This window comes from Siphateles boraxobius, unplaced genomic scaffold (genome assembly GCF_051911475.1).
Source record: "Siphateles boraxobius isolate OS27281-9 unplaced genomic scaffold, OSU_SipBor_1 77, whole genome shotgun sequence".
In the NCBI taxonomy this organism is placed as follows: domain Eukaryota; kingdom Metazoa; phylum Chordata; class Actinopteri; order Cypriniformes; family Leuciscidae; genus Siphateles; species Siphateles boraxobius.
Window position 1 is genome coordinate 270,001 of NW_027509205.1, and position 25,000 is coordinate 295,000.

General features: G+C 39.1%; 46 non-coding genes across 46 annotated transcripts in view; all 46 read right to left on the reverse strand.

Moving 5' to 3' along the window:
* LOC143727779 (5S ribosomal RNA) overlaps positions 1-85 on the reverse strand; it is a 119-nt gene extending 34 nt beyond the window's left edge. The window contains exon 1 of the ribosomal RNA XR_013199766.1: positions 1-85. This exon is cut by the window's left edge and continues 34 nt beyond it. This is a non-coding gene — a ribosomal RNA (5S ribosomal RNA).
* Positions 86-247: 162 nt separating this feature from the next.
* On the reverse strand, positions 248-366 carry LOC143727780 (5S ribosomal RNA). Its single transcript, XR_013199767.1, has one exon. It is a non-coding gene; the product is annotated as a 5S ribosomal RNA (ribosomal RNA).
* Positions 367-528: 162 nt separating this feature from the next.
* On the reverse strand, positions 529-647 carry LOC143727781 (5S ribosomal RNA). The gene has a single exon (XR_013199768.1). It is a non-coding gene; the product is annotated as a 5S ribosomal RNA (ribosomal RNA).
* Positions 648-1,019: 372 nt separating this feature from the next.
* LOC143726275 (5S ribosomal RNA) lies at positions 1,020-1,138 on the reverse strand. The gene has a single exon (XR_013198527.1). It is a non-coding gene; the product is annotated as a 5S ribosomal RNA (ribosomal RNA).
* A 362-nt stretch (positions 1,139-1,500) lies between these two features.
* LOC143727782 (5S ribosomal RNA) lies at positions 1,501-1,619 on the reverse strand. The gene has a single exon (XR_013199769.1). It is a non-coding gene; the product is annotated as a 5S ribosomal RNA (ribosomal RNA).
* Positions 1,620-1,780: 161 nt separating this feature from the next.
* On the reverse strand, positions 1,781-1,899 carry LOC143727783 (5S ribosomal RNA). Its single transcript, XR_013199770.1, has one exon. It is a non-coding gene; the product is annotated as a 5S ribosomal RNA (ribosomal RNA).
* Positions 1,900-2,261: 362 nt separating this feature from the next.
* Positions 2,262-2,380, reverse strand: LOC143727784 (5S ribosomal RNA). Its single transcript, XR_013199771.1, has one exon. It is a non-coding gene; the product is annotated as a 5S ribosomal RNA (ribosomal RNA).
* Positions 2,381-2,541: 161 nt separating this feature from the next.
* LOC143727785 (5S ribosomal RNA) lies at positions 2,542-2,660 on the reverse strand. The gene has a single exon (XR_013199772.1). It is a non-coding gene; the product is annotated as a 5S ribosomal RNA (ribosomal RNA).
* Positions 2,661-3,033: 373 nt separating this feature from the next.
* Positions 3,034-3,152, reverse strand: LOC143726214 (5S ribosomal RNA). Its single transcript, XR_013198467.1, has one exon. It is a non-coding gene; the product is annotated as a 5S ribosomal RNA (ribosomal RNA).
* A 363-nt stretch (positions 3,153-3,515) lies between these two features.
* On the reverse strand, positions 3,516-3,634 carry LOC143727786 (5S ribosomal RNA). Its single transcript, XR_013199773.1, has one exon. It is a non-coding gene; the product is annotated as a 5S ribosomal RNA (ribosomal RNA).
* A 162-nt stretch (positions 3,635-3,796) lies between these two features.
* Positions 3,797-3,915, reverse strand: LOC143727788 (5S ribosomal RNA). The gene has a single exon (XR_013199775.1). It is a non-coding gene; the product is annotated as a 5S ribosomal RNA (ribosomal RNA).
* A 566-nt stretch (positions 3,916-4,481) lies between these two features.
* LOC143727789 (5S ribosomal RNA) lies at positions 4,482-4,600 on the reverse strand. The gene has a single exon (XR_013199776.1). It is a non-coding gene; the product is annotated as a 5S ribosomal RNA (ribosomal RNA).
* Positions 4,601-4,962: 362 nt separating this feature from the next.
* Positions 4,963-5,081, reverse strand: LOC143727790 (5S ribosomal RNA). Its single transcript, XR_013199777.1, has one exon. It is a non-coding gene; the product is annotated as a 5S ribosomal RNA (ribosomal RNA).
* Positions 5,082-5,242: 161 nt separating this feature from the next.
* LOC143727791 (5S ribosomal RNA) lies at positions 5,243-5,361 on the reverse strand. Its single transcript, XR_013199778.1, has one exon. It is a non-coding gene; the product is annotated as a 5S ribosomal RNA (ribosomal RNA).
* A 372-nt stretch (positions 5,362-5,733) lies between these two features.
* Positions 5,734-5,852, reverse strand: LOC143726276 (5S ribosomal RNA). Its single transcript, XR_013198528.1, has one exon. It is a non-coding gene; the product is annotated as a 5S ribosomal RNA (ribosomal RNA).
* A 371-nt stretch (positions 5,853-6,223) lies between these two features.
* Positions 6,224-6,342, reverse strand: LOC143727792 (5S ribosomal RNA). Its single transcript, XR_013199779.1, has one exon. It is a non-coding gene; the product is annotated as a 5S ribosomal RNA (ribosomal RNA).
* Positions 6,343-6,504: 162 nt separating this feature from the next.
* LOC143727794 (5S ribosomal RNA) lies at positions 6,505-6,623 on the reverse strand. The gene has a single exon (XR_013199781.1). It is a non-coding gene; the product is annotated as a 5S ribosomal RNA (ribosomal RNA).
* A 162-nt stretch (positions 6,624-6,785) lies between these two features.
* Positions 6,786-6,904, reverse strand: LOC143727795 (5S ribosomal RNA). The gene has a single exon (XR_013199782.1). It is a non-coding gene; the product is annotated as a 5S ribosomal RNA (ribosomal RNA).
* A 371-nt stretch (positions 6,905-7,275) lies between these two features.
* On the reverse strand, positions 7,276-7,394 carry LOC143726277 (5S ribosomal RNA). Its single transcript, XR_013198529.1, has one exon. It is a non-coding gene; the product is annotated as a 5S ribosomal RNA (ribosomal RNA).
* A 362-nt stretch (positions 7,395-7,756) lies between these two features.
* On the reverse strand, positions 7,757-7,875 carry LOC143727796 (5S ribosomal RNA). The gene has a single exon (XR_013199783.1). It is a non-coding gene; the product is annotated as a 5S ribosomal RNA (ribosomal RNA).
* A 161-nt stretch (positions 7,876-8,036) lies between these two features.
* LOC143727797 (5S ribosomal RNA) lies at positions 8,037-8,155 on the reverse strand. The gene has a single exon (XR_013199784.1). It is a non-coding gene; the product is annotated as a 5S ribosomal RNA (ribosomal RNA).
* Positions 8,156-8,317: 162 nt separating this feature from the next.
* On the reverse strand, positions 8,318-8,436 carry LOC143727798 (5S ribosomal RNA). Its single transcript, XR_013199785.1, has one exon. It is a non-coding gene; the product is annotated as a 5S ribosomal RNA (ribosomal RNA).
* Positions 8,437-8,808: 372 nt separating this feature from the next.
* LOC143726278 (5S ribosomal RNA) lies at positions 8,809-8,927 on the reverse strand. Its single transcript, XR_013198530.1, has one exon. It is a non-coding gene; the product is annotated as a 5S ribosomal RNA (ribosomal RNA).
* Positions 8,928-9,289: 362 nt separating this feature from the next.
* Positions 9,290-9,408, reverse strand: LOC143727800 (5S ribosomal RNA). The gene has a single exon (XR_013199787.1). It is a non-coding gene; the product is annotated as a 5S ribosomal RNA (ribosomal RNA).
* Positions 9,409-9,569: 161 nt separating this feature from the next.
* Positions 9,570-9,688, reverse strand: LOC143727801 (5S ribosomal RNA). Its single transcript, XR_013199788.1, has one exon. It is a non-coding gene; the product is annotated as a 5S ribosomal RNA (ribosomal RNA).
* A 362-nt stretch (positions 9,689-10,050) lies between these two features.
* Positions 10,051-10,169, reverse strand: LOC143727802 (5S ribosomal RNA). Its single transcript, XR_013199789.1, has one exon. It is a non-coding gene; the product is annotated as a 5S ribosomal RNA (ribosomal RNA).
* Positions 10,170-10,330: 161 nt separating this feature from the next.
* On the reverse strand, positions 10,331-10,449 carry LOC143727803 (5S ribosomal RNA). Its single transcript, XR_013199790.1, has one exon. It is a non-coding gene; the product is annotated as a 5S ribosomal RNA (ribosomal RNA).
* A 373-nt stretch (positions 10,450-10,822) lies between these two features.
* Positions 10,823-10,941, reverse strand: LOC143726215 (5S ribosomal RNA). Its single transcript, XR_013198468.1, has one exon. It is a non-coding gene; the product is annotated as a 5S ribosomal RNA (ribosomal RNA).
* Positions 10,942-11,304: 363 nt separating this feature from the next.
* LOC143727804 (5S ribosomal RNA) lies at positions 11,305-11,423 on the reverse strand. The gene has a single exon (XR_013199791.1). It is a non-coding gene; the product is annotated as a 5S ribosomal RNA (ribosomal RNA).
* Positions 11,424-11,585: 162 nt separating this feature from the next.
* On the reverse strand, positions 11,586-11,704 carry LOC143727805 (5S ribosomal RNA). Its single transcript, XR_013199792.1, has one exon. It is a non-coding gene; the product is annotated as a 5S ribosomal RNA (ribosomal RNA).
* Positions 11,705-12,270: 566 nt separating this feature from the next.
* Positions 12,271-12,389, reverse strand: LOC143727806 (5S ribosomal RNA). Its single transcript, XR_013199793.1, has one exon. It is a non-coding gene; the product is annotated as a 5S ribosomal RNA (ribosomal RNA).
* Positions 12,390-12,751: 362 nt separating this feature from the next.
* On the reverse strand, positions 12,752-12,870 carry LOC143727807 (5S ribosomal RNA). The gene has a single exon (XR_013199794.1). It is a non-coding gene; the product is annotated as a 5S ribosomal RNA (ribosomal RNA).
* A 162-nt stretch (positions 12,871-13,032) lies between these two features.
* On the reverse strand, positions 13,033-13,151 carry LOC143727808 (5S ribosomal RNA). The gene has a single exon (XR_013199795.1). It is a non-coding gene; the product is annotated as a 5S ribosomal RNA (ribosomal RNA).
* Positions 13,152-13,524: 373 nt separating this feature from the next.
* On the reverse strand, positions 13,525-13,643 carry LOC143726216 (5S ribosomal RNA). The gene has a single exon (XR_013198469.1). It is a non-coding gene; the product is annotated as a 5S ribosomal RNA (ribosomal RNA).
* Positions 13,644-14,006: 363 nt separating this feature from the next.
* LOC143727809 (5S ribosomal RNA) lies at positions 14,007-14,125 on the reverse strand. Its single transcript, XR_013199796.1, has one exon. It is a non-coding gene; the product is annotated as a 5S ribosomal RNA (ribosomal RNA).
* A 162-nt stretch (positions 14,126-14,287) lies between these two features.
* Positions 14,288-14,406, reverse strand: LOC143727811 (5S ribosomal RNA). Its single transcript, XR_013199798.1, has one exon. It is a non-coding gene; the product is annotated as a 5S ribosomal RNA (ribosomal RNA).
* Positions 14,407-14,767: 361 nt separating this feature from the next.
* LOC143727812 (5S ribosomal RNA) lies at positions 14,768-14,886 on the reverse strand. The gene has a single exon (XR_013199799.1). It is a non-coding gene; the product is annotated as a 5S ribosomal RNA (ribosomal RNA).
* Positions 14,887-15,047: 161 nt separating this feature from the next.
* On the reverse strand, positions 15,048-15,166 carry LOC143727814 (5S ribosomal RNA). The gene has a single exon (XR_013199800.1). It is a non-coding gene; the product is annotated as a 5S ribosomal RNA (ribosomal RNA).
* A 373-nt stretch (positions 15,167-15,539) lies between these two features.
* LOC143726217 (5S ribosomal RNA) lies at positions 15,540-15,658 on the reverse strand. The gene has a single exon (XR_013198470.1). It is a non-coding gene; the product is annotated as a 5S ribosomal RNA (ribosomal RNA).
* A 363-nt stretch (positions 15,659-16,021) lies between these two features.
* On the reverse strand, positions 16,022-16,140 carry LOC143727815 (5S ribosomal RNA). Its single transcript, XR_013199801.1, has one exon. It is a non-coding gene; the product is annotated as a 5S ribosomal RNA (ribosomal RNA).
* A 162-nt stretch (positions 16,141-16,302) lies between these two features.
* Positions 16,303-16,421, reverse strand: LOC143727816 (5S ribosomal RNA). The gene has a single exon (XR_013199802.1). It is a non-coding gene; the product is annotated as a 5S ribosomal RNA (ribosomal RNA).
* Positions 16,422-16,987: 566 nt separating this feature from the next.
* Positions 16,988-17,106, reverse strand: LOC143727817 (5S ribosomal RNA). The gene has a single exon (XR_013199803.1). It is a non-coding gene; the product is annotated as a 5S ribosomal RNA (ribosomal RNA).
* A 362-nt stretch (positions 17,107-17,468) lies between these two features.
* On the reverse strand, positions 17,469-17,587 carry LOC143727818 (5S ribosomal RNA). The gene has a single exon (XR_013199804.1). It is a non-coding gene; the product is annotated as a 5S ribosomal RNA (ribosomal RNA).
* Positions 17,588-18,152: 565 nt separating this feature from the next.
* LOC143727819 (5S ribosomal RNA) lies at positions 18,153-18,271 on the reverse strand. The gene has a single exon (XR_013199805.1). It is a non-coding gene; the product is annotated as a 5S ribosomal RNA (ribosomal RNA).
* A 162-nt stretch (positions 18,272-18,433) lies between these two features.
* On the reverse strand, positions 18,434-18,552 carry LOC143726383 (5S ribosomal RNA). Its single transcript, XR_013198632.1, has one exon. It is a non-coding gene; the product is annotated as a 5S ribosomal RNA (ribosomal RNA).
* Positions 18,553-24,385: 5,833 nt separating this feature from the next.
* Positions 24,386-24,504, reverse strand: LOC143727820 (5S ribosomal RNA). Its single transcript, XR_013199806.1, has one exon. It is a non-coding gene; the product is annotated as a 5S ribosomal RNA (ribosomal RNA).
* Positions 24,505-25,000: the final 496 nt, after the last annotated feature.

Here is a 25,000-nt window from a genome sequence, read left to right on the forward strand (position 1 = left end):
CATCCAAGTACTAACCAGGCCCGACCCTGCTTAGCTTCCGAGATCAGACGAGATCGGGCGTGCCCAAGGTGGTATGGCCGTAAGCGAAAACTGCTGCCAAAATTGGGCTATTTAAAAGGTTAGACCATTAGTGAAGAAAACTAAGAACAACTTTTGAAAAAACTCAAACTCTTTCATGCTTTCTGAAGAATCTCAGAGACTTTTTAAGGCTTTTTGAAGCTCAGGGACTCTTTTTTTTTTTTTTAAAAGCTTACAGCACCTGGTATTCCCAGGCGGTCTCCCATCCAAGTACTAACCAGGCCCGACCCTGCTTAGCTTCCGAGATCAGACGAGATCGGGCGTGCCCAAGGTGGTATGGCCGTAAGCGAATACTGCTGCCAAAATTGGGCTATTTAAAAGGTTAGACCATTAGTGAAGAAAACTAAGAACAACTTTTGAAAAAACTCAAACTCTTTCATGCTTTCTGAAGAATCTCAGAGACTTTTTAAGGCTTTTTGAAGCTCAGGCACTCTTTTTTTTTTTTTTAAAAGCTTACAGCACCTGGTATTCCCAGGCGGTCTCCCATCCAAGTACTAACCAGGCCCGACCCTGCTTAGCTTCCGAGATCAGACGAGATCGGGCGTGCCCAAGGTGGTATGGCCGTAAGCTAAAACTGCTGCCAAAATTGGGCTATTTAAAAGGTTAGACCATTAGTGAAGAAAACTAAGAACAACTTTTGAAAAAACTCAAGCTCTTTCATGCTTTCTGAAGAATCTCAGAGACTTTTTAAGGCTTTTTGAAGAAGCTCAGGGACTCTTTTTTTTTTTTCTTAAAAAAGCTTACAACACCTAGTATTCCCATGCGGCCTCCCATCCAAGTACTAACCAGGCCTTATTTAAAAGCTTAGACCATTAGTGAAGAAGACTAAGAAGAACTTTTGAAAAAACTCAAACTCTTTCATGCTTTCTGAAGAATCTCAGAGACTTTTTAAGGCTTTTTGAAGCTCAGGCACTCTTTTTTTTTTTTTTTTTTTTTTTAAAAGCTTACAGCACCTGGTATTCCCAGGCGGTCTCCCATCCAAGTACTAACCAGGCCCGACCCTGCTTAGCTTCCGAGATCAGACGAGATCAGGCGTGCCCAAGGTGGTATGGCCGTAAGCAAAAACTGCTGCCAAAATTGGGCTATTTAAAAGGTTAGACCATTAGTGAAGAAAACTAAGAACAACTTTTGAAAAAACTCAAGCTCTTTCATGCTTTCTGAAGAATCTCAGAGACTTTTTAAGGCTTTTTGAAGAAGCTCAGGGACTCTTTTTTTTTTTTCTTAAAAAAGCTTTCAACACCTAGTATTCCCATGCGGCCTCCCATCCAAGTACTAACCAGGCCTTATTTAAAAGCTTAGACCATTAGTGAAGAAGACTAAGAAGAACTTTTGAAAAAACTCAAACTCTTTCATGCTTTCTGAAGAATCTCAGAGACTTTTTAAGGCTTTTTGAAGCTCAGGCACTCTTTTTTTTTTTTTAAAAGCTTACAGCACCTGGTATTCCCAGGCGGTCTCCCATCCAAGTACTAACCAGGCCCGACCCTGCTTAGCTTCCGAGATCAGACGAGATCGGGCGTGCCCAAGGTGGTATGGCCGTAAGCGAAAACTGCTGCCAAAATTGGGCTATTTAAAAGGTTAGACCATTAGTGAAGAAAACTAAGAACAACTTTTGAAAAAACTCAAACTCTTTCATGCTTTCTGAAGAATCTCAGAGACTTTTTAAGGCTTTTTGAAGCTCAGGGACTCTTTTTTTTTTTTTAAAAGCTTACAGCACCTGGTATTCCCAGGCGGTCTCCCATCCAAGTACTAACCAGGCCCGACCCTGCTTAGCTTCCGAGATCAGACGAGATCGGGCGTGCCCAAGGTGGTATGGCCGTAAGCTAAAACTGCTGCCAAAATTGGGCTATTTAAAAGGTTAGACCATTAGTGAAGAAAACTAAGAACAACTTTTGAAAAAACTCAAGCTCTTTCTTGCTTTCTGAAGAATCTCAGAGACTTTTTAAGGCTTTTTGAAGAAGCTCAGGGACTCTTTTTTTTTTTTCTTAAAAAAGCTTACAACACCTAGTATTCCCATGCGCCCTCCCATCCAAGTACTAACCAGGCCTTATTTAAAAGCTTAGACCATTAGTGAAGAAGACTAAGAAGAACTTTTGAAAAAACTCAAACTCTTTCATGCTTTCTGAAGAATCTCAGAGACTTTTTAAGGCTTTTTGAAGCTCAGGCACTCTTTTTTTTTTTTTAAAAGCTTACAGCACCTGGTATTCCCAGGCGGTCTCCCATCCAAGTACTAACCAGGCCCGACCCTGCTTAGCTTCCGAGATCAGACGAGATCGGGCGTGCCCAAGGTGGTATGGCCGTAAGCGAAAACTGCTGCCAAAATTGGGCTATTTAAAAGGTTAGACCATTAGTGAAGAAAACTAAGAACAACTTTTGAAAAAACTCAAACTCTTTCATGCTTTCTGAAGAATCTCAGAGACTTTTTAAGGCTTTTTGAAGCTCAGGGACTCTTTTTTTTTTTTTTAAAGCTTACAGCACCTGGTATTCCCAGGCGGTCTCCCATCCAAGTACTAACCAGGCCCGACCCTGCTTAGCTTCCGAGATCAGACGAGATCGGGCGTGCCCAAGGTGGTATGGCCGTAAGCTAAAACTGCTGCCAAAATTGGGCTATTTAAAAGGTTAGACCATTAGTGAAGAAAACTAAGAACAACTTTTGAAAAAACTCAAGCTCTTTCTTGCTTTCTGAAGAATCTCAGAGACTTTTTAAGGCTTTTTGAAGAAGCTCAGGGACTCTTTTTTTTTTTTCTTAAAAAAGCTTACAACACCTAGTATTCCCATGCGCCCTCCCATCCAAGTACTAACCAGGCCTTATTTAAAAGCTTAGACCATTAGTGAAGAAGACTAAGAAGAACTTTTGAAAAAACTCAAACTCTTTCATGCTTTCTGAAGAATCTCAGAGACTTTTTAAGGCTTTTTGAAGCTCAGGCACTCTTTTTTTTTTTTTTTTTTTTTTTTAAAAGCTTACAGCACCTGGTATTCCCAGGCGGTCTCCCATCCAAGTACTAACCAGGCCCCACCCTGCTTAGCTTCCGAGATCAGACGAGATCGGGCGTGCCCAAGGTGGTATGGCCGTAAGCTAAAACTGCTGCCAAAATTGGGCTATTTAAAAGGTTAGACCATTAGTGAAGAAAACTAAGAACAACTTTTGAAAAAACTCAAGCTCTTTCATGCTTTCTGAAGAATCTCAGAGACTTTTTAAGGCTTTTTGAAGAAGCTCAGGGACTCTTTTTTTTTTTTCTTAAAAAAGCTTACAACACCTAGTATTCCCATGCGGCCTCCCATCCAAGTACTAACCAGGCCTTATTTAAAAGCTTAGACCATTAGTGAAGAAGACTAAGAAGAACTTTTGAAAAAACTCAAACTCTTTCATGCTTTCTGAAGAATCTCAGAGACTTTTTAAGGCTTTTTGAAGCTCAGGGACTCTTTTTTTTTTTTTTAAAAGCTTACAGCACCTGGTATTCCCAGGCGGTCTCCCATCCAAGTACTAACCAGGCCCGACCCTGCTTAGCTTCCGAGATCAGACGAGATCGGGCGTGCCCAAGGTGGTATGGCCGTAAGCGAATACTGCTGCCAAAATTGGGCTATTTAAAAGGTTAGACCATTAGTGAAGAAAACTAAGAACAACTTTTGAAAAAACTCAAACTCTTTCATGCTTTCTGAAGAATCTCAGAGACTTTTTAAGGCTTTTTGAAGCTCAGGCACTCTTTTTTTTTTTTTTAAAAGCTTACAGCACCTGGTATTCCCAGGCGGTCTCCCATCCAAGTACTAACCAGGCCCGACCCTGCTTAGCTTCCGAGATCAGACGAGATCGGGCGTGCCCAAGGTGGTATGGCCGTAAGCGAAAACTGCTGCCAAAATTGGGCTATTTAAAAGGTTAGACCATTAGTGAAGAAAACTAAGAACAACTTTTGAAAAAACTCAAACTCTTTCATGCTTTCTGAAGAATCTCAGAGACTTTTTAAGGCTTTTTGAAGAAGCTCAGGGACTCTTTTTTTTTTTCTTAAAAAAGCTTACAACACCTAGTATTCCCATGCGGCCTCCCATCCAAGTACTAACCAGGCCTTATTTAAAAGCTTAGACCATTAGTGAAGAAGACTAAGAAGAACTTTTGAAAAAACTCAAACTCTTTCATGCTTTCTGAAGAATCTCAGAGACTTTTTAAGGCTTTTTGAAGAAGCTCAGGGACTCTTTTTTTTTTTTTCTTAAAAAAGCTTACAACACCTAGTATTCCCATGCGGCCTCCCATCCAAGTACTAACCAGGCCTTATTTAAAAGCTTAGACCATTAGTGAAGAAGACTAAGAAGAACTTTTGAAAAAACTCAAACTCTTTCATGCTTTCTGAAGAATCTCAGAGACTTTTTAAGGCTTTTTGAAGCTCAGGCACTCAGGCACTTTTTTTTTAAAAAGCTTACAGCACCTGGTATTCCCAGGCGGTCTCCCATCCAAGTACTAACCAGGCCCGACCCTGCTTAGCTTCCGAGATCAGACGAGATCGGGCGTGCCCAAGGTGGTATGGCCGTAAGCGAAAACTGCTGCCAAAATTGGGCTATTTAAAAGGTTAGACCATTAGTGAAGAAAACTAAGAACAACTTTTGAAAAAACTCAAACTCTTTCATGCTTTCTGAAGAATCTCAGAGACTTTTTAAGGCTTTTTGAAGAAGCTCAGGGACTCTTTTTTTTTTTTCTTAAAAAAGCTTTCAACACCTAGTATTCCCATGCGGCCTCCCATCCAAGTACTAACCAGGCCTTATTTAAAAGCTTAGACCATTAGTGAAGAAGACTAAGAAGAACTTTTGAAAAAACTCAAACTCTTTCATGCTTTCTGAAGAATCTCAGAGACTTTTTAAGGCTTTTTGAAGCTCAGGCACTCTTTTTTTTTTTTTAAAAGCTTACAGCACCTGGTATTCCCAGGCGGTCTCCCATCCAAGTACTAACCAGGCCCGACCCTGCTTAGCTTCCGAGATCAGACGAGATCGGGCGTGCCCAAGGTGGTATGGCCGTAAGCGAAAACTGCTGCCAAAATTGGGCTATTTAAAAGGTTAGACCATTAGTGAAGAAAACTAAGAACAACTTTTGAAAAAACTCAAACTCTTTCATGCTTTCTGAAGAATCTCAGAGACTTTTTAAGGCTTTTTGAAGCTCAGGGACTCTTTTTTTTTTTTTAAAAGCTTACAGCACCTGGTATTCCCAGGCGGTCTCCCATCCAAGTACTAACCAGGCCCGACCCTGCTTAGCTTCCGAGATCAGACGAGATCGGGCGTGCCCAAGGTGGTATGGCCGTAAGCTAAAACTGCTGCCAAAATTGGGCTATTTAAAAGGTTAGACCATTAGTGAAGAAAACTAAGAACAACTTTTGAAAAAACTCAAGCTCTTTCTTGCTTTCTGAAGAATCTCAGAGACTTTTTAAGGGTTTTTGAAGAAGCTCAGGGACTCTTTTTTTTTTTTCTTAAAAAAGCTTACAACACCTAGTATTCCCATGCGGCCTCCCATCCAAGTACTAACCAGGCCTTATTTAAAAGCTTAGACCATTAGTGAAGAAGACTAAGAAGAACTTTTGAAAAAACTCAAACTCTTTCATGCTTTCTGAAGAATCTCAGAGACTTTTTAAGGCTTTTTGAAGCTCAGGCACTCTTTTTTTTTTTTTTTTTTTTTTTAAAAGCTTACAGCACCTGGTATTCCCAGGCGGTCTCCCATCCAAGTACTAACCAGGCCCGACCCTGCTTAGCTTCCGAGATCAGACGAGATCAGGCGTGCCCAAGGTGGTATGGCCGTAAGCAAAAACTGCTGCCAAAATTGGGCTATTTAAAAGGTTAGACCATTAGTGAAGAAAACTAAGAACAACTTTTGAAAAAACTCAAGCTCTTTCATGCTTTCTGAAGAATCTCAGAGACTTTTTAAGGCTTTTTGAAGAAGCTCAGGGACTCTTTTTTTTTTTTCTTAAAAAAGCTTTCAACACCTAGTATTCCCATGCGGCCTCCCATCCAAGTACTAACCAGGCCTTATTTAAAAGCTTAGACCATTAGTGAAGAAGACTAAGAAGAACTTTTGAAAAAACTCAAACTCTTTCATGCTTTCTGAAGAATCTCAGAGACTTTTTAAGGCTTTTTGAAGCTCAGGCACTCTTTTTTTTTTTTTTTTTTTTTTAAAAGCTTACAGCACCTGGTATTCCCAGGCGGTCTCCCATCCAAGTACTAACCAGGCCCGACCCTGCTTAGCTTCCGAGATCAGACGAGATCGGGCGTGCCCAAGGTGGTATGGCCGTAAGCGAAAACTGCTGCCAAAATTGGGCTATTTAAAAGGTTAGACCATTAGTGAAGAAAACTAAGAACAACTTTTGAAAAAACTCAAACTCTTTCATGCTTTCTGAAGAATCTCAGAGACTTTTTAAGGCTTTTTGAAGCTCAGGGACTCTTTTTTTTTTTTTTAAAAGCTTACAGCACCTGGTATTCCCAGGCGGTCTCCCATCCAAGTACTAACCAGGCCCGACCCTGCTTAGCTTCCGAGATCAGACGAGATCGGGCGTGCCCAAGGTGGTATGGCCGTAAGCGAATACTGCTGCCAAAATTGGGCTATTTAAAAGGTTAGACCATTAGTGAAGAAAACTAAGAACAACTTTTGAAAAAACTCAAACTCTTTCATGCTTTCTGAAGAATCTCAGAGACTTTTTAAGGCTTTTTGAAGCTCAGGCACTCTTTTTTTTTTTTTTAAAAGCTTACAGCACCTGGTATTCCCAGGCGGTCTCCCATCCAAGTACTAACCAGGCCCGACCCTGCTTAGCTTCCGAGATCAGACGAGATCGGGCGTGCCCAAGGTGGTATGGCCGTAAGCTAAAACTGCTGCCAAAATTGGGCTATTTAAAAGGTTAGACCATTAGTGAAGAAAACTAAGAACAACTTTTGAAAAAACTCAAGCTCTTTCATGCTTTCTGAAGAATCTCAGAGACTTTTTAAGGCTTTTTGAAGAAGCTCAGGGACTCTTTTTTTTTTTTCTTAAAAAAGCTTACAACACCTAGTATTCCCATGCGGCCTCCCATCCAAGTACTAACCAGGCCTTATTTAAAAGCTTAGACCATTAGTGAAGAAGACTAAGAAGAACTTTTGAAAAAACTCAAACTCTTTCATGCTTTCTGAAGAATCTCAGAGACTTTTTAAGGCTTTTTGAAGCTCAGGCACTCTTTTTTTTTTTTTTTTTTTTTTAAAAGCTTACAGCACCTGGTATTCCCAGGCGGTCTCCCATCCAAGTACTAACCAGGCCCGACCCTGCTTAGCTTCCGAGATCAGACGAGATCAGGCGTGCCCAAGGTGGTATGGCCGTAAGCAAAAACTGCTGCCAAAATTGGGCTATTTAAAAGGTTAGACCATTAGTGAAGAAAACTAAGAACAACTTTTGAAAAAACTCAAGCTCTTTCATGCTTTCTGAAGAATCTCAGAGACTTTTTAAGGCTTTTTGAAGAAGCTCAGGGACTCTTTTTTTTTTTTCTTAAAAAAGCTTTCAACACCTAGTATTCCCATGCGGCCTCCCATCCAAGTACTAACCAGGCCTTATTTAAAAGCTTAGACCATTAGTGAAGAAGACTAAGAAGAACTTTTGAAAAAACTCAAACTCTTTCATGCTTTCTGAAGAATCTCAGAGACTTTTTAAGGCTTTTTGAAGCTCAGGCACTCTTTTTTTTTTTTTAAAAGCTTACAGCACCTGGTATTCCCAGGCGGTCTCCCATCCAAGTACTAACCAGGCCCGACCCTGCTTAGCTTCCGAGATCAGACGAGATCGGGCGTGCCCAAGGTGGTATGGCCGTAAGCGAAAACTGCTGCCAAAATTGGGCTATTTAAAAGGTTAGACCATTAGTGAAGAAAACTAAGAACAACTTTTGAAAAAACTCAAACTCTTTCATGCTTTCTGAAGAATCTCAGAGACTTTTTAAGGCTTTTTGAAGCTCAGGGACTCTTTTTTTTTTTTTAAAAGCTTACAGCACCTGGTATTCCCAGGCGGTCTCCCATCCAAGTACTAACCAGGCCCGACCCTGCTTAGCTTCCGAGATCAGACGAGATCGGGCGTGCCCAAGGTGGTATGGCCGTAAGCGAATACTGCTGCCAAAATTGGGCTATTTAAAAGGTTAGACCATTAGTGAAGAAAACTAAGAACAACTTTTGAAAAAACTCAAACTCTTTCATGCTTTCTGAAGAATCTCAGAGACTTTTTAAGGCTTTTTGAAGCTCAGGCACTCTTTTTTTTTTTTTTAAAAGCTTACAGCACCTGGTATTCCCAGGCGGTCTCCCATCCAAGTACTAACCAGGCCCGACCCTGCTTAGCTTCCGAGATCAGACGAGATCGGGCGTGCCCAAGGTGGTATGGCCGTAAGCTAAAACTGCTGCCAAAATTGGGCTATTTAAAAGGTTAGACCATTAGTGAAGAAAACTAAGAACAACTTTTGAAAAAACTCAAGCTCTTTCATGCTTTCTGAAGAATCTCAGAGACTTTTTAAGGCTTTTTGAAGAAGCTCAGGGACTCTTTTTTTTTTTTCTTAAAAAAGCTTACAACACCTAGTATTCCCATGCGGCCTCCCATCCAAGTACTAACCAGGCCTTATTTAAAAGCTTAGACCATTAGTGAAGAAGACTAAGAAGAACTTTTGAAAAAACTCAAACTCTTTCATGCTTTCTGAAGAATCTCAGAGACTTTTTAAGGCTTTTTGAAGCTCAGGCACTCTTTTTTTTTTTTTTTTTTTTTTTAAAAGCTTACAGCACCTGGTATTCCCAGGCGGTCTCCCATCCAAGTACTAACCAGGCCCGACCCTGCTTAGCTTCCGAGATCAGACGAGATCAGGCGTGCCCAAGGTGGTATGGCCGTAAGCAAAAACTGCTGCCAAAATTGGGCTATTTAAAAGGTTAGACCATTAGTGAAGAAAACTAAGAACAACTTTTGAAAAAACTCAAGCTCTTTCATGCTTTCTGAAGAATCTCAGAGACTTTTTAAGGCTTTTTGAAGAAGCTCAGGGACTCTTTTTTTTTTTTCTTAAAAAAGCTTTCAACACCTAGTATTCCCATGCGGCCTCCCATCCAAGTACTAACCAGGCCTTATTTAAAAGCTTAGACCATTAGTGAAGAAGACTAAGAAGAACTTTTGAAAAAACTCAAACTCTTTCATGCTTTCTGAAGAATCTCAGAGACTTTTTAAGGCTTTTTGAAGCTCAGGCACTCTTTTTTTTTTTTTAAAAGCTTACAGCACCTGGTATTCCCAGGCGGTCTCCCATCCAAGTACTAACCAGGCCCGACCCTGCTTAGCTTCCGAGATCAGACGAGATCGGGCGTGCCCAAGGTGGTATGGCCGTAAGCGAAAACTGCTGCCAAAATTGGGCTATTTAAAAGGTTAGACCATTAGTGAAGAAAACTAAGAACAACTTTTGAAAAAACTCAAACTCTTTCATGCTTTCTGAAGAATCTCAGAGACTTTTTAAGGCTTTTTGAAGCTCAGGGACTCTTTTTTTTTTTTTAAAAGCTTACAGCACCTGGTATTCCCAGGCGGTCTCCCATCCAAGTACTAACCAGGCCCGACCCTGCTTAGCTTCCGAGATCAGACGAGATCGGGCGTGCCCAAGGTGGTATGGCCGTAAGCTAAAACTGCTGCCAAAATTGGGCTATTTAAAAGGTTAGACCATTAGTGAAGAAAACTAAGAACAACTTTTGAAAAAACTCAAGCTCTTTCTTGCTTTCTGAAGAATCTCAGAGACTTTTTAAGGCTTTTTGAAGAAGCTCAGGGACTCTTTTTTTTTTTTCTTAAAAAAGCTTACAACACCTAGTATTCCCATGCGCCCTCCCATCCAAGTACTAACCAGGCCTTATTTAAAAGCTTAGACCATTAGTGAAGAAGACTAAGAAGAACTTTTGAAAAAACTCAAACTCTTTCATGCTTTCTGAAGAATCTCAGAGACTTTTTAAGGCTTTTTGAAGCTCAGGCACTCTTTTTTTTTTTTTAAAAGCTTACAGCACCTGGTATTCCCAGGCGGTCTCCCATCCAAGTACTAACCAGGCCCGACCCTGCTTAGCTTCCGAGATCAGACGAGATCGGGCGTGCCCAAGGTGGTATGGCCGTAAGCGAAAACTGCTGCCAAAATTGGGCTATTTAAAAGGTTAGACCATTAGTGAAGAAAACTAAGAACAACTTTTGAAAAAACTCAAACTCTTTCATGCTTTCTGAAGAATCTCAGAGACTTTTTAAGGCTTTTTGAAGCTCAGGGACTCTTTTTTTTTTTTTAAAAGCTTACAGCACCTGGTATTCCCAGGCGGTCTCCCATCCAAGTACTAACCAGGCCCGACCCTGCTTAGCTTCCGAGATCAGACGAGATCGGGCGTGCCCAAGGTGGTATGGCCGTAAGCTAAAACTGCTGCCAAAATTGGGCTATTTAAAAGGTTAGACCATTAGTGAAGAAAACTAAGAACAACTTTTGAAAAAACTCAAGCTCTTTCTTGCTTTCTGAAGAATCTCAGAGACTTTTTAAGGCTTTTTGAAGAAGCTCAGGGACTCTTTTTTTTTTTTCTTAAAAAAGCTTACAACACCTAGTATTCCCATGCGCCCTCCCATCCAAGTACTAACCAGGCCTTATTTAAAAGCTTAGACCATTAGTGAAGAAGACTAAGAAGAACTTTTGAAAAAACTCAAACTCTTTCATGCTTTCTGAAGAATCTCAGAGACTTTTTAAGGCTTTTTGAAGCTCAGGCACTCTTTTTTTTTTTTTTTTTTTTTTTTAAAAGCTTACAGCACCTGGTATTCCCAGGCGGTCTCCCATCCAAGTACTAACCAGGCCCCACCCTGCTTAGCTTCCGAGATCAGACGAGATCGGGCGTGCCCAAGGTGGTATGGCCGTAAGCTAAAACTGCTGCCAAAATTGGGCTATTTAAAAGGTTAGACCATTAGTGAAGAAAACTAAGAACAACTTTTGAAAAAACTCAAGCTCTTTCATGCTTTCTGAAGAATCTCAGAGACTTTTTAAGGCTTTTTGAAGAAGCTCAGGGACTCTTTTTTTTTTTTCTTAAAAAAGCTTACAACACCTAGTATTCCCATGCGGCCTCCCATCCAAGTACTAACCAGGCCTTATTTAAAAGCTTAGACCATTAGTGAAGAAGACTAAGAAGAACTTTTGAAAAAACTCAAACTCTTTCATGCTTTCTGAAGAATCTCAGAGACTTTTTAAGGCTTTTTGAAGCTCAGGGACTCTTTTTTTTTTTTTTAAAAGCTTACAGCACCTGGTATTCCCAGGCGGTCTCCCATCCAAGTACTAACCAGGCCCGACCCTGCTTAGCTTCCGAGATCAGACGAGATCGGGCGTGCCCAAGGTGGTATGGCCGTAAGCGAATACTGCTGCCAAAATTGGGCTATTTAAAAGGTTAGACCATTAGTGAAGAAAACTAAGAACAACTTTTGAAAAAACTCAAACTCTTTCATGCTTTCTGAAGAATCTCAGAGACTTTTTAAGGCTTTTTGAAGCTCAGGCACTCTTTTTTTTTTTTTTAAAAGCTTACAGCACCTGGTATTCCCAGGCGGTCTCCCATCCAAGTACTAACCAGGCCCGACCCTGCTTAGCTTCCGAGATCAGACGAGATCGGGCGTGCCCAAGGTGGTATGGCCGTAAGCGAAAACTGCTGCCAAAATTGGGCTATTTAAAAGGTTAGACCATTAGTGAAGAAAACTAAGAACAACTTTTGAAAAAACTCAAACTCTTTCATGCTTTCTGAAGAATCTCAGAGACTTTTTAAGGCTTTTTGAAGAAGCTCAGGGACTCTTTTTTTTTTTCTTAAAAAAGCTTACAACACCTAGTATTCCCATGCGGCCTCCCATCCAAGTACTAACCAGGCCTTATTTAAAAGCTTAGACCATTAGTGAAGAAGACTAAGAAGAACTTTTGAAAAAACTCAAACTCTTTCATGCTTTCTGAAGAATCTCAGAGACTTTTTAAGGCTTTTTGAAGAAGCTCAGGGACTCTTTTTTTTTTTTTCTTAAAAAAGCTTACAACACCTAGTATTCCCATGCGGCCTCCCATCCAAGTACTAACCAGGCCTTATTTAAAAGCTTAGACCATTAGTGAAGAAGACTAAGAAGAACTTTTGAAAAAACTCAAACTCTTTCATGCTTTCTGAAGAATCTCAGAGACTTTTTAAGGCTTTTTGAAGCTCAGGCACTCAGGCACTTTTTTTTTAAAAAGCTTACAGCACCTGGTATTCCCAGGCGGTCTCCCATCCAAGTACTAACCAGGCCCGACCCTGCTTAGCTTCCGAGATCAGACGAGATCGGGCGTGCCCAAGGTGGTATGGCCGTAAGCGAAAACTGCTGCCAAAATTGGGCTATTTAAAAGGTTAGACCATTAGTGAAGAAAACTAAGAACAACTTTTGAAAAAACTCAAACTCTTTCATGCTTTCTGAAGAATCTCAGAGACTTTTTAAGGCTTTTTGAAGAAGCTCAGGGACTCTTTTTTTTTTTTCTTAAAAAAGCTTTCAACACCTAGTATTCCCATGCGGCCTCCCATCCAAGTACTAACCAGGCCTTATTTAAAAGCTTAGACCATTAGTGAAGAAGACTAAGAAGAACTTTTGAAAAAACTCAAACTCTTTCATGCTTTCTGAAGAATCTCAGAGACTTTTTAAGGCTTTTTGAAGCTCAGGCACTCTTTTTTTTTTTTTAAAAGCTTACAGCACCTGGTATTCCCAGGCGGTCTCCCATCCAAGTACTAACCAGGCCCGACCCTGCTTAGCTTCCGAGATCAGACGAGATCGGGCGTGCCCAAGGTGGTATGGCCGTAAGCGAAAACTGCTGCCAAAATTGGGCTATTTAAAAGGTTAGACCATTAGTGAAGAAAACTAAGAACAACTTTTGAAAAAACTCAAACTCTTTCATGCTTTCTGAAGAATCTCAGAGACTTTTTAAGGCTTTTTGAAGCTCAGGGACTCTTTTTTTTTTTTTTAAAAGCTTACAGCACCTGGTATTCCCAGGCGGTCTCCCATCCAAGTACTAACCAGGCCCGACCCTGCTTAGCTTCCGAGATCAGACGAGATCGGGCGTGCCCAAGGTGGTATGGCCGTAAGCTAAAACTGCTGCCAAAATTGGGCTATTTAAAAGGTTAGACCATTAGTGAAGAAAACTAAGAACAACTTTTGAAAAAACTCAAGCTCTTTCTTGCTTTCTGAAGAATCTCAGAGACTTTTTAAGGCTTTTTGAAGAAGCTCAGGGACTCTTTTTTTTTTTTCTTAAAAAAGCTTACAACACCTAGTATTCCCATGCGCCCTCCCATCCAAGTACTAACCAGGCCTTATTTAAAAGCTTAGACCATTAGTGAAGAAGACTAAGAAGAACTTTTGAAAAAACTCAAACTCTTTCATGCTTTCTGAAGAATCTCAGAGACTTTTTAAGGCTTTTTGAAGCTCAGGCACTCTTTTTTTTTTTTTTTTTTTTTTTTAAAAGCTTACAGCACCTGGTATTCCCAGGCGGTCTCCCATCCAAGTACTAACCAGGCCCCACCCTGCTTAGCTTCCGAGATCAGACGAGATCGGGCGTGCCCAAGGTGGTATGGCCGTAAGCTAAAACTGCTGCCAAAATTGGGCTATTTAAAAGGTTAGACCATTAGTGAAGAAAACTAAGAACAACTTTTGAAAAAACTCAAGCTCTTTCATGCTTTCTGAAGAATCTCAGAGACTTTTTAAGGCTTTTTGAAGAAGCTCAGGGACTCTTTTTTTTTTTTCTTAAAAAAGCTTACAACACCTAGTATTCCCATGCGGCCTCCCATCCAAGTACTAACCAGGCCTTATTTAAAAGCTTAGACCATTAGTGAAGAAGACTAAGAAGAACTTTTGAAAAAACTCAAACTCTTTCATGCTTTCTGAAGAATCTCAGAGACTTTTTAAGGCTTTTTGAAGCTCAGGGACTCTTTTTTTTTTTTTTAAAAGCTTACAGCACCTGGTATTCCCAGGCGGTCTCCCATCCAAGTACTAACCAGGCCCGACCCTGCTTAGCTTCCGAGATCAGACGAGATCGGGCGTGCCCAAGGTGGTATGGCCGTAAGCGAATACTGCTGCCAAAATTGGGCTATTTAAAAGGTTAGACCATTAGTGAAGAAAACTAAGAACAACTTTTGAAAAAACTCAAACTCTTTCATGCTTTCTGAAGAATCTCAGAGACTTTTTAAGGCTTTTTGAAGCTCAGGCACTCTTTTTTTTTTTTTTAAAAGCTTACAGCACCTGGTATTCCCAGGCGGTCTCCCATCCAAGTACTAACCAGGCCCGACCCTGCTTAGCTTCCGAGATCAGACGAGATCGGGCGTGCCCAAGGTGGTATGGCCGTAAGCGAAAACTGCTGCCAAAATTGGGCTATTTAAAAGGTTAGACCATTAGTGAAGAAAACTAAGAACAACTTTTGAAAAAACTCAAACTCTTTCATGCTTTCTGAAGAATCTCAGAGACTTTTTAAGGCTTTTTGAAGAAGCTCAGGGACTCTTTTTTTTTTTCTTAAAAAAGCTTACAACACCTAGTATTCCCATGCGGCCTCCCATCCAAGTACTAACCAGGCCTTATTTAAAAGCTTAGACCATTAGTGAAGAAGACTAAGAAGAACTTTTGAAAAAACTCAAACTCTTTCATGCTTTCTGAAGAATCTCAGAGACTTTTTAAGGCTTTTTGAAGCTCAGGCACTCTTTTTTTTTTTTTAAAAGCTTACAGCACCTGGTATTCCCAGGCGGTCTCCCATCCAAGTACTAACCAGGCCCGACCCTGCTTAGCTTCCGAGATCAGACGAGATCGGGCGTGCCCAAGGTGGTATGGCCGTAAGCGAAAACTGCTGCCAAAATTGGGCTATTTAAAAGGTTAGACCATTAGTGAAGAAAACTAAGAACAACTTTTGAAAAAACTCAAACTCTTTCATGCTTTCTGAAGAATCTCAGAGACTTTTTAAGGCTTTTTGAAGCTCAGGGACTCTTTTTTTTTTTTTAAAAGCTTACAGCACCTGGTATTCCCAGGCGGTCTCCCATCCAAGTACTAACCAGGCCCGACCCTGCTTAGCTTCCGAGATCAGACGAGATCGGGCGTGCCCAAGGTGGTATGGCCGTAAGCTAAAACTGCTGCCAAAATTGGGCTATTTAAAAGGTTAGACCATTAGTGAAGAAAACTAAGAACAACTTTTGAAAAAACTCAAGCTCTTTCTTGCTTTCTGAAGAATCTCAGAGACTTTTTAAGGCTTTTTGAAGAAGCTCAGGGACTCTTTTTTTTTTTTCTTAAAAAAGCTTACAACACCTAGTATTCCCATGCGCCCTCCCATCCAAGTACTAACCAGGCCTTATTTAAAAGCTTAGACCATTAGTGAAGAAGACTAAGAAGAACTTTTGAAAAAACTCAAACTCTTTCATGCTTTCTGAAGAATCTCAGAGACTTTTTAAGGCTTTTTGAAGCTCAGGCACTCTTTTTTTTTTTTTTTTTTTTTTTTAAAAGCTTACAGCACCTGGTATTCCCAGGCGGTCTCCCATCCAAGTACTAACCAGGCCCCACCCTGCTTAGCTTCCGAGATCAGACGAGATCGGGCGTGCCCAAGGTGGTATGGCCGTAAGCTAAAACTGCTGCCAAAATTGGGCTATTTAAAAGGTTAGACCATTAGTGAAGAAAACTAAGAACAACTTTTGAAAAAACTCAAGCTCTTTCATGCTTTCTGAAGAATCTCAGAGACTTTTTAAGGCTTTTTGAAGAAGCTCAGGGACTCTTTTTTTTTTTTCTTAAAAAAGCTTACAACACCTAGTATTCCCATGCGGCCTCCCATCCAAGTACTAACCAGGCCTTATTTAAAAGCTTAGACCATTAGTGAAGAAGACTAAGAAGAACTTTTGAAAAAACTCAAACTCTTTCATGCTTTCTGAAGAATCTCAGAGACTTTTTAAGGCTTTTTGAAGCTCAGGGACTCTTTTTTTTTTTTTTAAAAGCTTACAGCACCTGGTATTCCCAGGCGGTCTCCCATCCAAGTACTAACCAGGCCCGACCCTGCTTAGCTTCCGAGATCAGACGAGATCGGGCGTGCCCAAGGTGGTATGGCCGTAAGCGAATACTGCTGCCAAAATTGGGCTATTTAAAAGGTTAGACCATTAGTGAAGAAAACTAAGAACAACTTTTGAAAAAACTCAAACTCTTTCATGCTTTCTGAAGAATCTCAGAGACTTTTTAAGGCTTTTTGAAGCTCAGGCACTCTTTTTTTTTTTTTTAAAAGCTTACAGCACCTGGTATTCCCAGGCGGTCTCCCATCCAAGTACTAACCAGGCCCGACCCTGCTTAGCTTCCGAGATCAGACGAGATCGGGCGTGCCCAAGGTGGTATGGCCGTAAGCGAAAACTGCTGCCAAAATTGGGCTATTTAAAAGGTTAGACCATTAGTGAAGAAAACTAAGAACAACTTTTGAAAAAACTCAAACTCTTTCATGCTTTCTGAAGAATCTCAGAGACTTTTTAAGGCTTTTTGAAGAAGCTCAGGGACTCTTTTTTTTTTTCTTAAAAAAGCTTACAACACCTAGTATTCCCATGCGGCCTCCCATCCAAGTACTAACCAGGCCTTATTTAAAAGCTTAGACCATTAGTGAAGAAGACTAAGAAGAACTTTTGAAAAAACTCAAACTCTTTCATGCTTTCTGAAGAATCTCAGAGACTTTTTAAGGCTTTTTGAAGAAGCTCAGGGACTCTTTTTTTTTTTTTCTTAAAAAAGCTTACAACACCTAGTATTCCCATGCGGCCTCCCATCCAAGTACTAACCAGGCCTTATTTAAAAGCTTAGACCATTAGTGAAGAAGACTAAGAAGAACTTTTGAAAAAACTCAAACTCTTTCATGCTTTCTGAAGAATCTCAGAGACTTTTTAAGGCTTTTTGAAGCTCAGGCACTCAGGCACTTTTTTTTTAAAAAGCTTACAGCACCTGGTATTCCCAGGCGGTCTCCCATCCAAGTACTAACCAGGCCCGACCCTGCTTAGCTTCCGAGATCAGACGAGATCGGGCGTGCCCAAGGTGGTATGGCCGTAAGCGAAAACTGCTGCCAAAATTGGGCTATTTAAAAGGTTAGACCATTAGTGAAGAAAACTAAGAACAACTTTTGAAAAAACTCAAACTCTTTCATGCTTTCTGAAGAATCTCAGAGACTTTTTAAGGCTTTTTGAAGAAGCTCAGGGACTCTTTTTTTTTTTTCTTAAAAAAGCTTACAACACCTAGTATTCCCATGCGGCCTCCCATCCAAGTACTAACCAGGCCTTATTTAAAAGCTTAGACCATTAGTGAAGAAAACTAAGAACAACTTTTGAAAAAACTCAAACTCTTTCATGCTTTCTGAAGAATCTCAGAGACTTTTTAAGGCTTTTTGAAGCTCAGGCACTCTTTTTTTTTTTTTAAAAGCTTACAGCACCTGGTATTCCCAGGCGGTCTCCCATCCAAGTACTAACCAGGCCCGACCCTGCTTAGCTTCCGAGATCAGACGAGATCGGGCGTGCCCAAGGTGGTATGGCCGTAAGCGAAAACTGCTGCCAAAATTGGGCTATTTAAAAGGTTAGACCATTAGTGAAGAAAACTAAGAACAACTTTTGAAAAAACTCAAACTCTTTCATGCTTTCTGAAGAATCTCAGAGACTTTTTAAGGGTTTTTGAAGAAGCTCAGGGACTCTTTTTTTTTTTTCTTAAAAAAGCTTACAACACCTAGTATTCCCATGCGGCCTCCCATCCAAGTACTAACCAGGCCTTATTTAAAAGCTTAGACCATTAGTGAAGAAGACTAAGAAGAACTTTTGAAAAAACTCAAACTCTTTCATGCTTTCTGAAGAATCTCAGAGACTTTTTAAGGCTTTTTGAAGAAGCTCAGGGACTCTTTTTTTTTTTTCTTAAAAAAGCTTACAACACCTAGTATTCCCATGCGGTCTCCCATCCAAGTACTAACCAGGCCTTATTTAAAAGCTTAGACCATAAGTGAAGAAGACTAAGAAGAACTTTTGAAAAAACTCAAACTCTTTCATGCTTTCTGAAGAATCTCAGAGACTTTTTAAGGCTTTTTGAAGCTCAGGCACTCTTTTTTTTTTTTTTAAAAAGCTTACAGCACCTGGTATTCCCAGGCGGTCTCCCATCCAAGTACTAACCAGGCCCGACCCTGCTTAGCTTCCGAGATCAGACGAGATCGGGCGTGCCCAAGGTGGTATGGCCGTAAGCGAAAACTGCTGCCAAAATTGGGCTATTTAAAAGGTTAGACCATTAGTGAAGAAAACTAAGAACAACTTTTGAAAAAACTCAAACTCTTTCATGCTTTCTGAAGAATCTCAGAGACTTTTTAAGGCTTTTTGAAGCTCAGGCACTCTTTTTTCTTTTTTTAAAAGCTTACAGCACCTTGTATTCCCAGGCGGTCTCCCATCCAAGTACTAACCAGGCCCGACCCTGCTTAGCTTCCGAGATCAGACGAGATCGGGCGTGCCCAAGGTGGTATGGCCGTAAGCGAAAACTGCTGCCAAAATTGGGCTATTTAAAAGGTTAGACCATTAGTGAAGAAAACTAAGAACAACTTTTGAAAAAACTCAAACTCTTTCATGCTTTCTGAAGAATCTCAGAGACTTTTTAAGGCTTTTTGAAGCTCAGGCACTCTTTTTTCTTTTTTTAAAAGCTTACAGCACCTTGTATTCCCAGGCGGTCTCCCATCCAAGTACTAACCAGGCCCGACCCTGCTTAGCTTCCGAGATCAGACGAGATCGGGCGTGCCTTTTTTTTTTTTTTTTTTTTTTTTGTTTTTTTTTTATTAAAAATTCTTAAAACAATACAGAACAAAGTGCACAAATACAGACAATTCTCATTAAAAACAACTTGATCTCAGAAATATTTGTTACAGTTTTCCCCAACCAGATCTTAAATTCTTTGCCTCCTTTATATGTCTAGTTCTATTTTATATTTCTTAAATATATTTCCCACTTCATTTGTGTACATTTTAAAAAACACTTCTTCTTTTCCCTCCAATCTCCAATAGTTATAGAGTGTTAACATATAGTCTTTCACCATATTTTTATATAGAATCCACACATCTATCGCAACATCTCTAATTTTAACTATATTCCTTCTTTTCCAAATAGCCTTTCTTGCAAGCATAAATAAAAGATTTATAACCTCTTTGTTTTTACACTTCTCCTCCATTCCTAACATCAAAATTCTTTGCCAATCTCCCTCTTCTGTTTTTTCCCTTAGCTCATTTATCATATTCTTTACCATTTTTAAAAAGGCACTTAATTTTTCACACAGTAAAAACAAATGCAGCAAACCTTCATCTTGTTTTTTACACACCTTACACAATGCATTTAGCTCTTTTTTCATTAAACACAGTCTCATTTCTGAATAAATAACATTATGCCTAATAAAATAATCCAAGCTTTCCAATTCTGTGCTTATTAAAACCCCTCTCATATTTTTCCATATTTCTTTCTCACTCAAACCATTAAAATGTCTCAACCACATCTCATTTGAATTCGGCTTTTTAAAAGCCTCTTCCATAAAAACATGATAAAACATTTTCATATTCCCCAATTTTAACTCCATTCTTTTACCCTGATTTATAAAAAAACATTTCAATTCTCCCTTCTTTCTTCTCTCCCCACTCTGTATTTTATTCAGCCACTCATTAGGTATTGCATTTTTCATCTCTTCATATTGTTTCTTTACACAACTTATATCATACTCTTCCTTTGCCTCCTCTAACTCATCAATGATCACTTGCATTGGTAAAAATCCGTCCCTTATTTCATACAATATATCTCTTACTCTTGAAATTCCAACCGCCCACCATTTTTTAAAAAACATTTCCTTCCCATTATTCACAATATTTTTATTAAAAAACAATGGTTGGTTTAAAATCTCTTCTCTCTCCGCTGGCTTAAAATCCACCTTAGAGAGGAAAAAACCCCAAGCTTTTAAAACTTCCTTATAAAATTCTGGTACTCCTTTAAACATCCACTCCTTCATTTTCATCCATAAAACACTATCCCCCAATTTCACCTCCCCACATTTGTTCAAAAAATATTTCATTGTTTCTTTCCATTCCCCCTTTTCCTCTTCATCTATATATTTTTTCACCACTTTGATCCTCATACTTTTCTTCTTTAGTTCTACATCAGCTAACCCCATCCCTCCTTTATCTGTCTGTCCAATCAAAGTGTTATATGCAACTCTTGGGGGTTTTTTCTCCCAAACGAATTCTGTCACGCATCTTTTCAGTCTCATTTCCACCCATCTTGGTGTTGCACTAACAGTTAAAATATACCACATTTTAGATAACATTAATGCATTTACCACTAAAATTTTCCCTTTCAAACTTAACATCCTTCCCCTCCAAAAAATTAATCTCCTCTCCATTTCTCCCACCATCATTTCAAACATTCTTTCTCTTGCCCCCTTCTCATCTTTCCCTAGTCACCCCCAAAATTTTTGTTTCTTTTACTTCCTCAAAATGTACAACCCCAACCAAATTTGGTACCCTTCCAAACCTCATGTACACTGTCTTTTCTTCATTCACTCTTGCTCCTGTTCCTTTTCCATATCTCTCTACTTTTCTCATTACTTCCTTCACACTTTCTAAATCTTTTAAAAACAACGTTGTGTCATCTGCATACTGAAATATCCTTTTTTCTTCTTTGCCTTCTTCTATTCTAATACCTTTTATACATTCATCTTTTTTAATCATTAATCCTATAGGTTCTGCTACCAAAGTATACAGCTGTGCAGAAAGTGGACATCCTTGTCTAATAGACCTGGTTATTCTAAAAGGTTCAGTTAAAAACCCATTACACTTTACTCTTGTCATTACATTTTTATATAAAATCTTTATCCAATCATTAAAATTTTTCCCAAACCCAAAATGTTCTAAAATTGAAAATAAAAACCCATGTTCTACCCTATCAAAAGCCTTTTCAAAATCTAAATTAACAACATATCCATCCTCCTGTGTTTCATTTAAATAACTTATTATGTCTCTTATACCACCTGTAATATCTGCAATATCTCTCCCTCTCACCCCATACGCTTGGTTAGTCATTATAACTGTTGGTAAAACATTTTTAAGTCTGTTTGCAAGAACCTTAGCTAGTATTTTCAAATCTGTATTTAACATTGTTATTGGCCTAAAATTATTTAAAATATTTTTACTTCCTTTCCTTTTATAAATCAATTTCATCAATCCCATACTCATCCTCTGGTCAATTTCCCCTTTCTTAAAAATCTCCTGATATATTTCTTGTAAAATTTCACTTATTCTCTCTTTAAAAACTTTATAGAATTCATTTACTATCCCATCCGTGCCTGGGCTTTTCCTTCCTTTTAAACTATTTATAGCTTGTATAATTTCCTCTTTGCTAATTTCTTTTTCACATTCTTCCTTATCCTCTTTACTTACTTTAGCCGTAACACACTCTAGTAATAGGTTTTTCTCTTTTTCATCTATTCCTTTTGTTCCAAAAAGTTCTCCATAATACTCTTTTACTTCTTTTAAAATCCCTTTTATGTCCTTCACTATTTCTCCTTTTTTATTTTGTAATTCTTTTATCATTTCCGCTTTTCTTCTGTTTTTTTCTAAACCAAAGAAAAATTTTGTACATTTCTCTCCTTCAATTGTATATTTTGCCTTACTTCTTAATATTGCTCCTTTACACTTTTCTTCCTCAAATTTCCTTAGCTCTTCTTCCCACCGTATTATCTGTTCTATCTGTACTTTACTTTTATTTGTCTCGTCTCTTAGCTTTGCCCTTATTTTTACCTCTTTTGCTTTTTTGACCCTCTGTACCAGTTTACTGTAATTCATAGAATATTTCTTTATTTCATATTTTACATTTTGCCACCACAATCTTTTATCTTCAAAGTACATTCCATCCTCTTTCTCTTTTTCTAATATTCCTTCAATTCCTATTCTGTAACTTTCATTTGCCAGTATTCCTGAATTTAAAATCCACACACCAGGCCCTTTTTTTTCTCTACTAAAATCAATTTTCCATAAAAGCATCTTATGATCACTCAAGCTGGTATCCTTATAACAAATTTCCTCCAGAAAACATTCCATTTCCCTTACACTCAAAATAAAATCTATTCTTGTCTGACACATGAAATTCCCTACTAATTGTCTTCTGGAAAAGTCTCTTTTTCTTTCATTTTCATCTCTCCAGACATCAATCAAATTTCTCTCCTCCATCATCTCTTTTAACACTTTCCTTCCCACATCTGTTTTAAAAACCATCCCATCCGCCATGTCAATTTTACTAAAAACTGTATTAAAATCCCCAACTAAAATTAAATTATTCCATTTCTTTGTTAAAATCCTAATTCCCTCAAAAAATTCCCTTTTTTCTCCCTCATGCGTAGGTGCATGCAAGTTAATTATCACAAATTCATTATCACCTTGTGTAATTTTAATCCCATTACATTTGCCTTTTTTGTCATTATATACTTCACATGAATTAATTTCAACATTTTCTCTTATTAAAATTGCTACCCCTCTTCCCAACCTTCCATCACCATTATTATAAAATATTTGCCCTTTCCATCTATTTTTCACATCCTCTATCATTTCTTCTTTCCAGTTTGTTTCTTGTAAAATTATCACATCTTGTTTTTTACATAGTTCATTTAACATTTCAAATTTCCTTTTACCGATTAAACCTCTTGCATTCCAACATACCAAATTTAAAACCATACTGTACAAAAATAAATAATTAAAAACGTTCATTCTTGATTATCTTCTCCGTCTTCCCTTCTCAACCCCTCAACCGTATTATCTAATTGTTTAAGTCTTTTTCTTTTTGCCAGTTCTAAATTAGGTGTTACCTTCTGTTGTTTTCTTCGTGGCATTATTCCCAGTTCTCTGTCATTTTGTGCCTCCGTTTGGTTCTTCTTTCCTTCATCTCGTGCCAGTTTTACTTCATTCAGTTCTTCTCCCCTTGATATTGTTTCTTCTGTTGATTCATCTTCCTCCATTCTTTCCTCTTGATCTCCTACTTCCTGTTGCTCCTCATTTTCTTGTTCTTTACTAGTCCCTTGTTTCTCTCCTCCTGTTGTCTCATATTGTTCTTCCTTTTTGTTTGTTTCTTGAGTTTCTGTAGTATCGTTATGCATCTGCCCGTTCACTTGTTGCTCCTCCTCTTCCTCGTTGTTCTGCATCCAGCATTCACATTTGTTTAGTGTTTTAAAACAGTCTGGGCACTTCACTGCATTGCATTCCCGTGCAAAGTGGCCATGCTCCTCACATTTGCGACACTTGAAGTCTGGACAGTCTTTCAGGATATGCTCCGGGCTCATACACAACCGGCAGGTTTTAACCTGCTTATTGTGTATCACCCGAAAATGCTGAGTTCCCTCTGCTGTCTCAAACCGCGTACTGTATGGAAGTGACGCAACCTCTCTTGGGAATTTTGCCTTAATGAACCTTGTGCCATCTTCAATGCCCGTGCCTGGATAGTATCTCCTCTTTACAGTTGAGACGGGGATAACTCCCCACCCCTCCAGTTTTGTTATGATTTCCTCGTCCTCCAGATAAACGGGTAGATGCATAAACGATACTACATACTCCCTGTCTTCCAACTTCTTCACTTCACACATTTGTCCATTAATCTCCAGTCCGTTTAACAGTTCATCACATAAATCCTCATTTTCCATTGTTACCTCATATTGTTTCTGTTGTTTTGGGCGCACTGCCAAAATTCCTTCCACACCGATTTTCTTTGTTATTGCTTTGATGATATTCTCTCCATTGCCATCTCTTGTTTCACTCACATCAATAGTTATTGTTGCCTCCTTCTTGTATAGTCTTTTGGTGTTGCTTATGATCTTTTCTCGTTGTCTTAATTCAGTCCTTTGTTCTTTTGCCATTTCAGTTTCTGCCGCCATTTCCGTGTTGATGCCGAGTAGTCTGTCCGTATCACTCATTCTAACGAAAAAAACAAAACAAAAACCACTCCCCAGGCAGCACGCAGCTGCTGGTTTGTGGTTTAAAACAAAAAAACAAAACTATACTACAAAAAAACTAACACAAACTTTTAAACAAAAAAAACATAAAACAAACAAAAAATCAGAGAACCTCTTGGTTTTGCAGACACACCACTTCCTGGTTGCTCAACAGTGCCCCAAGGTGGTATGGCCGTAAGCGAATACTGCTGCCAAAATTGGGCTATTTAAAAGGTTAGACCATTAGTGAAGAAAACTAAGAACAACTTTTGAAAAAACTCAAACTCTTTCATGCTTTCTGAAGAATCTCAGAGACTTTTTAAGGCTTTTTGAAGCTCAGGCACTCTTTTTTTTTTTTTTAAAAGCTTACAGCACCTGGTATTCCCAGGCGGTCTCCCATCCAAGTACTAACCAGGCCCGACCCTGCTTAGCTTCCGAGATCAGACGAGATCGGGCGTGCCCAAGGTGGTATGGCCGTAAGCGAAAACTGCTGCCAAAATTGGGCTATTTAAAAGGTTAGACCATTAGTGAAGAAAACTAAGAACAACTTTTGAAAAAACTCAAACTCTTTCATGCTTTCTGAAGAATCTCAGAGACTTTTTAAGGGTTTTTGAAGAAGCTCAGGGACTCTTTTTTTTTTCTTAAAAAAGCTTACAACACCTAGTATTCCCATGCGGCCTCCCATCCAAGTACTAACCAGGCCTTATTTAAAAGCTTAGACCATTAGTGAAGAAGACTAAGAAGAACTTTTGAAAAAACTCAAACTCTTTCATGCTTTCTGAAGAATCTCAGAGACTTTTTAAGGCTTTTTGAAGAAGCTCAGGGACTCTTTTTTTTTTTCTTAAAAAAGCTTACAACACCTAGTATTCCCATGCGGCCTCCCATCCAAGTACTAACCATGCCTTATTTAAAAGCTTAGACCATAAGTGAAGAAAACTAAGAACAACTTTTGAAAAAACTCAAACTCTTTCATGCTTT